Genomic DNA, 7907 nt, shown 5'->3' on the forward strand with positions numbered 1-7907 from the left:
CTGGAAAATCCCATGGGCGGAGGAGCCTGGTAGGCTGCAGTCCATGGGGTCGCTAAGAGTCGGACACGACTGAGCGACTTCACTTTCACTTTTCATTTTCACACTTTGGAGAAGGAAACGGCAACCCACTCCAGTGTTCTTGCCTGGAGAATCCCAGGGACGGGGGGAGCCTGGTGGGCTGCCGTCTATGGGGTCGCACAGAGTCGGACACGACTGAAGCGACTTAGCAGCAGCAGCAGCAGCAAACGGTTTCCTGACCCTGAAATAAAAAGTCACTTGAAATTCTTAAAATTCTGGAGACAGTGAGTGCTCAGGAAACTTCTATACTTAAATTGACCCTTTTCCTCACAGCTTTTCACACTGAATACTTCCTTCATCACAACTATTTCTTCAATGTGGTAGCAAGTAAAATTCCCAAACAACAGAAATGACAGTAACATGAAAACTGAACTGATTATAGATGGGTGAGAAGCAAGAATTCTCTCTTATAGTTTTTAAATTATGATAATAATAATTAACAGTAAATAAAACAGAAGGCAAATCTTTGGAAAATGCTTCCAATAAACAGTATTGAGAAGATAGTGGCAGTAAGTAACAAGTTTGGGGTTTTTTTTAGTCATTCATAATGATCCTCAGATATGCAGATGACACCACCCTGATGGCAGAAAGTGAAGAGGAACTCAAAAGCCTCTTGATGAAAGTGAAAGAGGAGAGTGAAAAGGTTGGCTTGAAGCTCAACATTCAGAAAACAAAGATCATGGCATCTGGTCCCAACACTTCATGGGAAATAGATGGAAAAACAGTGGAAACAGTGTCAGACTTTATTTTTCTGGGCTCCAAAATCACTGCAGATGCTGATTGCAGCCATGAAATTAAAAGACGTTTACTCCTTGGAAGGAAAGTTATGACCAACCTGGATAGTATATTGAAAAGCAGAGACATTACTTTGCTCACCAAGGTCCGTCTAGTCAAGGCTATGGTTTTTCCCGTGGTCATGTATGGATGTGAGAGTTGGACTATGAAGAAGATTGATCGCCGAAGAATTGATGTTTTTTGAACTGTGGTGCTGGAGAAGACTCTTGAGAGTCCCTTGTACTGCAAGGAGATCCAACCAGTCCATTCTAGAGGAGATCAATCCTGGGTGTTCATTGGAGGGACTGATGCTAAAGCTGAAACTGCAATACTTTGGCCACCTCATGCGACAAGTTGACTCACTGGAAAAGACTCTGATGCTGGGAAAGGTTGGGGGCGGGAGGAGAAGGGGACAACCGAGAATGAGATGGCTGAATGGCATCACAGACTCTGTGGACATGAGTTTGAGTGAACTCCGGGAGTTGGTGATGGACAGGGAGGCCTGGCGTGCTGTGATTCATGGGGTCACGAAGAGTCGGACACGACTGAGCAACTGAACTGAACTGAACTGAATGATCCTCTACATTAAAAGAAAATTATATAGATAACTAGAAAGGCAAAATACTCCAAGTAACATACTGAATATGAAATCCCAGTTGGCCCAATATGAATTTGATGTAAAAAAATGAAGAACTGGTTCCTTTCAGTTAATACTTTGCCACTAAAACTCAACATACATCAGAAAATATTAGTTATTATCATTCAGTTCAGTTCAGTCACTCAGTCGTGTCCAACTCTCCGCGACCCCATGAATCACAGCACGCCAGGCCTCCCTGTCCATCACCAACTCCCGGAGTTCACTCAAACTCATGTCCACAGAGTCGGTGATGCCATCCAGCCATCTCATTTTCTGTTGTCCCCTTCTCCTCCCGCCCCCAACCCTTCCCAGCATCAGAGTCTTTTCCAGTGAGTCAACTCGTCGCATGAGGTGGCCAAAGTATTGCAGTTTCAGCTTTAGCATCAGTCCTTCCAATGAACACCCAGGATCGATCTCCCTTAGAATGGACTGGTTGGATCTCCTTGCGGTACAAGGGACTCTCAAGAGTCTTCTCCAGCACCACAGTTCAAAAGCATCAATTCTTCGGCGATCAGCTTTCTTCACAGTCCAACTCTCACATCCATACATGACAACAGGAAAAACCATAGCCTTGACTAGACGGACCTTTGTTGGCAAAGTAATGTCTCTGCTTTTTAATATATTATCAAGGTTGATCATAACTTTCCTTCCAAGGAGTAAACGTCTTTTAATTTCATGGCTGCAATCAGCATCTGCAGTGATTTTGGAGCCCAGAAAAATAAAGTCTGACACTGTTTCCACTGTTTTTCCATCTATTTCCCATGAAGTGATGGGACCAGATGCCATGATCTTTTAGAATTCTTTTATCCTCATTATAATGATGTGCCTGATCAAAAATCACAAAATAGTTCAGAAAAGAAATTTACCATTTCTGATCCTTCTTCTAGGCCTGATGCCACTTGAGCCTGGATGAATAAACTTTTTCAACTCATCTAATTTAGCAGGTCCTAAGTAATACAAACTAAGCAAGCAGACTATACTCTTGGAGCCACTAATCAAATCTGTTGTCAAAATATTCTACTGGACTCAACAACATCAAAAAACAAACAACCTGATTTAAAAAATGGGCAGAGGATCTGAATAGATATTTTTCCAAAGAAGACATACAGATGGCAACAGGCAGATGCAAAGATGTTCAACATCACTATCAAGAAATGCAAACAAAAACCGCAATGAGATACCACCTCACACCCCTCAGTATGACTATTATCAAAGACACAAAATAACAAATGTTATAGAGGACACAGAGAAAAGGAAAACCTCATACACCATTGGTGGAACTGTAAACTGGTGCAGCCACAGTGGAAAACAGGAGGGAGATTCCTCAAAAAACTAAGAATAGAACTACTGTATGACTCAGCTATTCTACTTCTGAGTATTTACTTGAAGAACCACTAATTTGAAAACATACGTGTACCCTGATGTTCACTGCAGCATTGTTTATAATAGCCAAAATATGAATACAACCTAAGTGTCCACAGATGGATGAATGGATAAAGGTGTGTTATACATAGAAAGTATGTATACTTCCCTGGTGGCTCAGAGATTAAAGCGTCTGCCTGCAATGCGGGAGACCTGGGTTTGATCCCTGGGTCGGGAAAATCCCCTGGAGAAGGAAATGGCAACCCACTCCAGTATTCTTGCCTGGAGAATCCCATGGATGGAGGAGCCTGGTGGGCTGCAGTCCACGGGGTCGCAAAGAGTCAGACACGACTGAGCAACTTCACTTCACTTCACTATATAATTAGCTGTATGAGAATGAAATACAGCCATCGGCAATGACAGAGAATATTATGTTCCCCATCTAAATGAACCTGGAGAATAATATGCTAAGTGAAATGTGCTGTGCGTGCTCAGTCGTGTCTGACTCTTTGTGACCCCATGGACTGGAGCCCACCAGGCCCCTCTGTCCTTGGGATTCTCTAGGCAAGAATACTGGAGTGGGCTGCCATTTCTTTCTCCGGGGGATCTTCCCAACCCAGGGAACAAATCTGCATCTCCTGCAAGTCTCCTGCTCTGGCAGGAAGGTTCTTTACCACTGAGTCACCTGGGAAGTCAAGTGAAATAACTCAAATGAAGAAAGACAAATATCTTACAGTTTCACTCATATGTGAAATAAAAAAGAAAAAACAAGTGAACAAAAAAATAAAACAAAAATAAACTCAGATACAGAGATAAGATCAGATCTGATCTTACCAGAGGGGGAGGGCACTGGAGGGTGGGTAAGAACAGGGAAGGGAACGGTAATGAATGGTAACTAGACTCGTGGTGGAGATTACTTTACAGTGTGTACAGATATCAAATTAAAATGCTGTTATACCTAACACTTACATTCCTTCTTTTTAAAGTTTAAAAACTGTACTTGATAAGAAGCACTGTAATTGCTTAACTGGTAATGCTTTTCTTTTTTAGATGTACAGCTAGATGGAAATTTACCAAAATGTTAACAGTGGCATCTCTGGGCAAATAGAATAATTAGGAATGATTTTACATTAAATAAAAAATAAGATTAAATGGCATGCACATAATACATATCACACTATTTCTTAATGATGGCAAACAGAAACCAAATTTGGTACTGAATTTTATCACAAAATCCACAAGACATTAAAATATTTATTAAGTAAAAAGAATGCAAAAAACATACCATATAATTAACTAATATAAAAAGCAAATCTTATTCTTTTGCTAATACTACGTATAGCAAATCTTACCTCTAATCTCCACATCAAAGTCAAATTTGTTGCAGCCTGAAGATGTTAAGAGTTAAGCCATAGTTGCAAAATCTTGAAATGCACAGTTAAGACTCAAAAAACAAACAAACAAAATCTCCCTTAGTTCCACAGCACTCAAGCCTGTCAGGTGTTAGTTAAAATAAGGAGTAAGCATGGATTTCATGTTTCTCCTTAAGAAACAGGTTCTGACGGCTGATAGTTTTTCTTACAACCACACAACAAAACTTTTGGTTGAGATGCCTTGCTTTGATACTCAGCATTTGGAGAAGGAAATGGCAACCACTCCAGTGTTCTTGCCTGGAGAATCCCAGGGACGGGGGAGCCTGGTGGGCTTCCGTCTATGGGGTCACACAGAGTTGGACACGACTGAAGTGACTTAGCAGCAGCAGTAGCAGCAGCAGCATTTTGATATAATAAATGGAAAACTCCAGACTCTGCAGTAATTTTGACATATGGCCTCAATATTATATCTTAAAAGCAACTGTCATTTGTCTATTACTGACAGAGTTGTTGAGCTTGAGTTTCAAACTTTACATAGTAAGGTGGAACAGCCATGGAATTTAAAATCCAAGAAGGGACTTCCCTGGTGGTGATTAAGACTCCATGCTTCCAATACAGGGCACATGGGTTCAATCCCTGGTCAGGGAACTAAGATCCCACATGCCATGAAGCCAGGCAAAAAAAAAAAGAAAAATCCAAGAAACAAATACCATAAGAAGAGATTCCTATACAATTTCTGAAGAAGCTATAAAAAGGGGAGGAGGAACTGGTTATTCTGCCTAGTCAGAATTTTATTCAGCTGTTCTGAGTGAATCTATCAGAGGGGTTAGAGGAAGAGAAAGAAGACAGCACAGCAGTGGGATGTTTTTCTGGGCACAGAAAAGCAGCCTGTAACTCTATTTTGGCAACAGTGAGACAAGTTAACGATGCGAACAGAAGATGTACTTGACAGGAGTATAGAGAGTTAGCAGAGTAGGAGATGGCATAGGAGTCGTCGGCCGGGGTGCAGTAGGAAAGAGTCTTGACTGTAAAGATGAATAGCTTAAATGTAACTCAAAATACAATTAGGGCCCAGTGCAGCAAGTCCAGAAGCCTGAGACAATGGCTACAGTACAACATTTCAAGCTGTCCAAAGGGTAGATATTGAGATAAGGGGTCTTAAAAGAGGGAGGTTCTTAAAGTCAGGAGACCAAACATTTAAAACTTAGTCCAAGCGTTTTCACAGAAATGAAAACACAAGCAGGGATTAAGAGGTGCCAGTGTTGTTCATTTGTTGCTTGTTCCCGATGGTTTTATAGCTTGAATAAACAGGAGGAGGAAAACAAAACACAAAAAGTAAACTCAAGTTTAGGTGTTTAAGAAATAATCACGTGACTGAATCCAAAGAGAAGAATGGTTATAATTAGGGTAACTGAGTAGGATCTTGAGTCAAAGCGATAGGGGATAAGAATTTCTTGAAGACATTGTAAAAAGAAAACAGAGAGAAGTAGAAAAATAATGACGAGAATGATTTATAATATCCTAAAAGCTTCCGACAGAAGGAATAATGTAATATAATGACAGGGTTGAATCATTTAATGGGCTAAAACAATTTTCCAAAATACAAGTAAATCTCTTCAGAATTATTTTTGGTTAAATGGACTGACTTATTTTTTCAGAAATAAGTTATACTCCAACTTACTAAAGAGATTTTAGTAAAGAGTAAAAAGGTTTTAGTAAAGGAGAAACTTTACTAAAAATTCTGAAGAATTCAACCATTGTTCACTGGCCCTTAATAATTTAAAATAACTTTGGTAGTAAAGGTCTCACCATAAACTTCACTTTTAAATCCACGCCCAAAGTCATCTGAACACTAGATATATCGTTTGACCTTACTGCTAGCTAACACAAATTCACCACTTTTACCACTAGGTGGCAAGAAAAACTCAAATAGCATCAGTCATCAAGGCCAGTACAAGATCCCAAGTATTTGAATGAGAAAAGCCACCAGGTGTCATCCAAGAGGGAAAAAAGTCATCCCCCTCCCCACCACCGAAATACACGAATTCATAGTTTTAGGCAAAACCATCTAAGCTCTATCAGAGATAAATGTCCAGTCCATTAACTGTCAAAATAGTTTGCATATTTATATTCCATGTAAGCAATTTATGTAACACTTTTGACTCCAAAACGCTGCCTTTCAACTAGAGGCAACAAATAAAACTTAGTTTCTTGATTAAAAAAAAAAAAACAACCAGCAAGACCAATGAGCTCAATGGGTCGATTCAGAACTTCATCCTATCTGAATACAATGCACAAAATAATTTAAAGCAGTTTACACACAGTCAAAAATCTTCCAAAGAGTATTTGGTTATGTAAACATAATTTGAGATTCTTTTCTCCCCATTTCTCTTATAGGTAATTTCATTGATTCCATACAATCTAGATGATTTTATGCTGTTAAGCCTTGCTTCCCAGTGTGATACAGGAAAGCACTCCAATTTGTTACCAAAACATTCTCAATAAAGAGACAAATGTACTTGTCCTTAAGATAGATGTATTATGTGAATTATTATGTTGAACAGTCCAAAGCGGAAAATTAAAATTAAGGCTTCACAGAATTAAGTCCTAGTTATATAACAAATCATTCTTCTTTAAAAACCATCCTCTGGGCTTCACTAACTTCTAACAAAGATTCTTCAATGCTGCTGTAAACATTATGTCAGCTAAAACACTATGTCATGCTGCCTTTTATAAGGTGGTACTTTTTTAGGCCAAATCCTATTCTTAACCCTCTGGTCACAGGCGTTGCAATCGTGTCATACCCTGCAAATCTAGGTGTAGGTGGTGTCTCAAAAAAAGGATGGCTTCTTCCTTGGAGGAAGTGGTCAAACCTTTTTTCCCCTGGTGTCATCGAGCAAACATCTTGGTTGTTTTTCATTGCTATCGAATTAAGAGATGGAAGAAAAAGCAGTGGAGGAGAAAGCAAAATATAATGATTAAATTATAGATGTTTCTCTTCCTTGCTTCTTATTGCAATCTCTTTTAAGGTCGCGACTGGGTCATTTCCACCTGCCTACAAGCCACTGGTCCTTTTTTTTAAAAAAAAAAAAAAAAACCCAAGCCAAGAATGCTCTTGTCTACTGAACATTATCTCTTCTCTGGTTTTTATTACATTTTCTTTTGAAATTCGTTAAGATTATGCTCAGCGACCAGCCCTTGCCCAACCGGTTTCTCCCCTTCCCCCATCTCTCTACACACATCACTTTTTCCTCCTCCCATCCAGGCAGGGGGCAAAACCCTGCAGTGCCGGGAACACACGCTTCGGGCCGGTCACTCAGCAGTTTTATCCTTACTGGCCTTTGCAAACAGCTCCCCACCCAAACCTTGTCCCCCGGTGGCCCCCTCGGCCATCATCTTTCTACTAGAGTGTGCTTGGTAAGGGACTCCGGCTAGCACATCGAGGGTTTACGGTATCCTGCCTACCAATAGGAGGCCACAATGCAGAGAAGTCTGGTTCAGCCTCCCGGCAGCCCCGGTGTCTTCCTCCCGAGGCTTACACCTACTGTACCCGCGAGCGAGCAAACGAGCCAGGGAGCGAGCCGGGCGCGGGAGGGGGCGCGCTGGGAGGGCCGACAGCAGCCGCGGCGTGCGCATGCGCACCGGGGTTGTTTTTCACAAAGCTCCTCTTAAAGTGAGCTGGC

At 40.8% G+C, this 7907-nt stretch overlaps 1 long non-coding RNA gene across 1 annotated transcript in view; it reads right to left on the reverse strand.

The window, feature by feature from the left end:
• The window catches only part of LOC148777027 (uncharacterized), a 36937-nt gene extending 29146 nt beyond the window's left edge, over positions 1-7791 (reverse strand). The window contains exon 1 of the long non-coding RNA XR_016038003.1: positions 7690-7791. This is a non-coding gene — a long non-coding RNA (uncharacterized LOC148777027). The remainder of the gene's footprint in view (positions 1-7689) is intronic.
• Between the last annotated feature and the right edge of the window lie 116 nt (positions 7792-7907).

The sequence above is a fragment of the Moschus berezovskii genome, chromosome 8 (assembly GCF_049115385.1).
Source record: "Moschus berezovskii isolate FMDL1 chromosome 8, NW_MosBer_1.0, whole genome shotgun sequence".
Lineage (NCBI taxonomy): Eukaryota > Metazoa > Chordata > Mammalia > Artiodactyla > Moschidae > Moschus > Moschus berezovskii.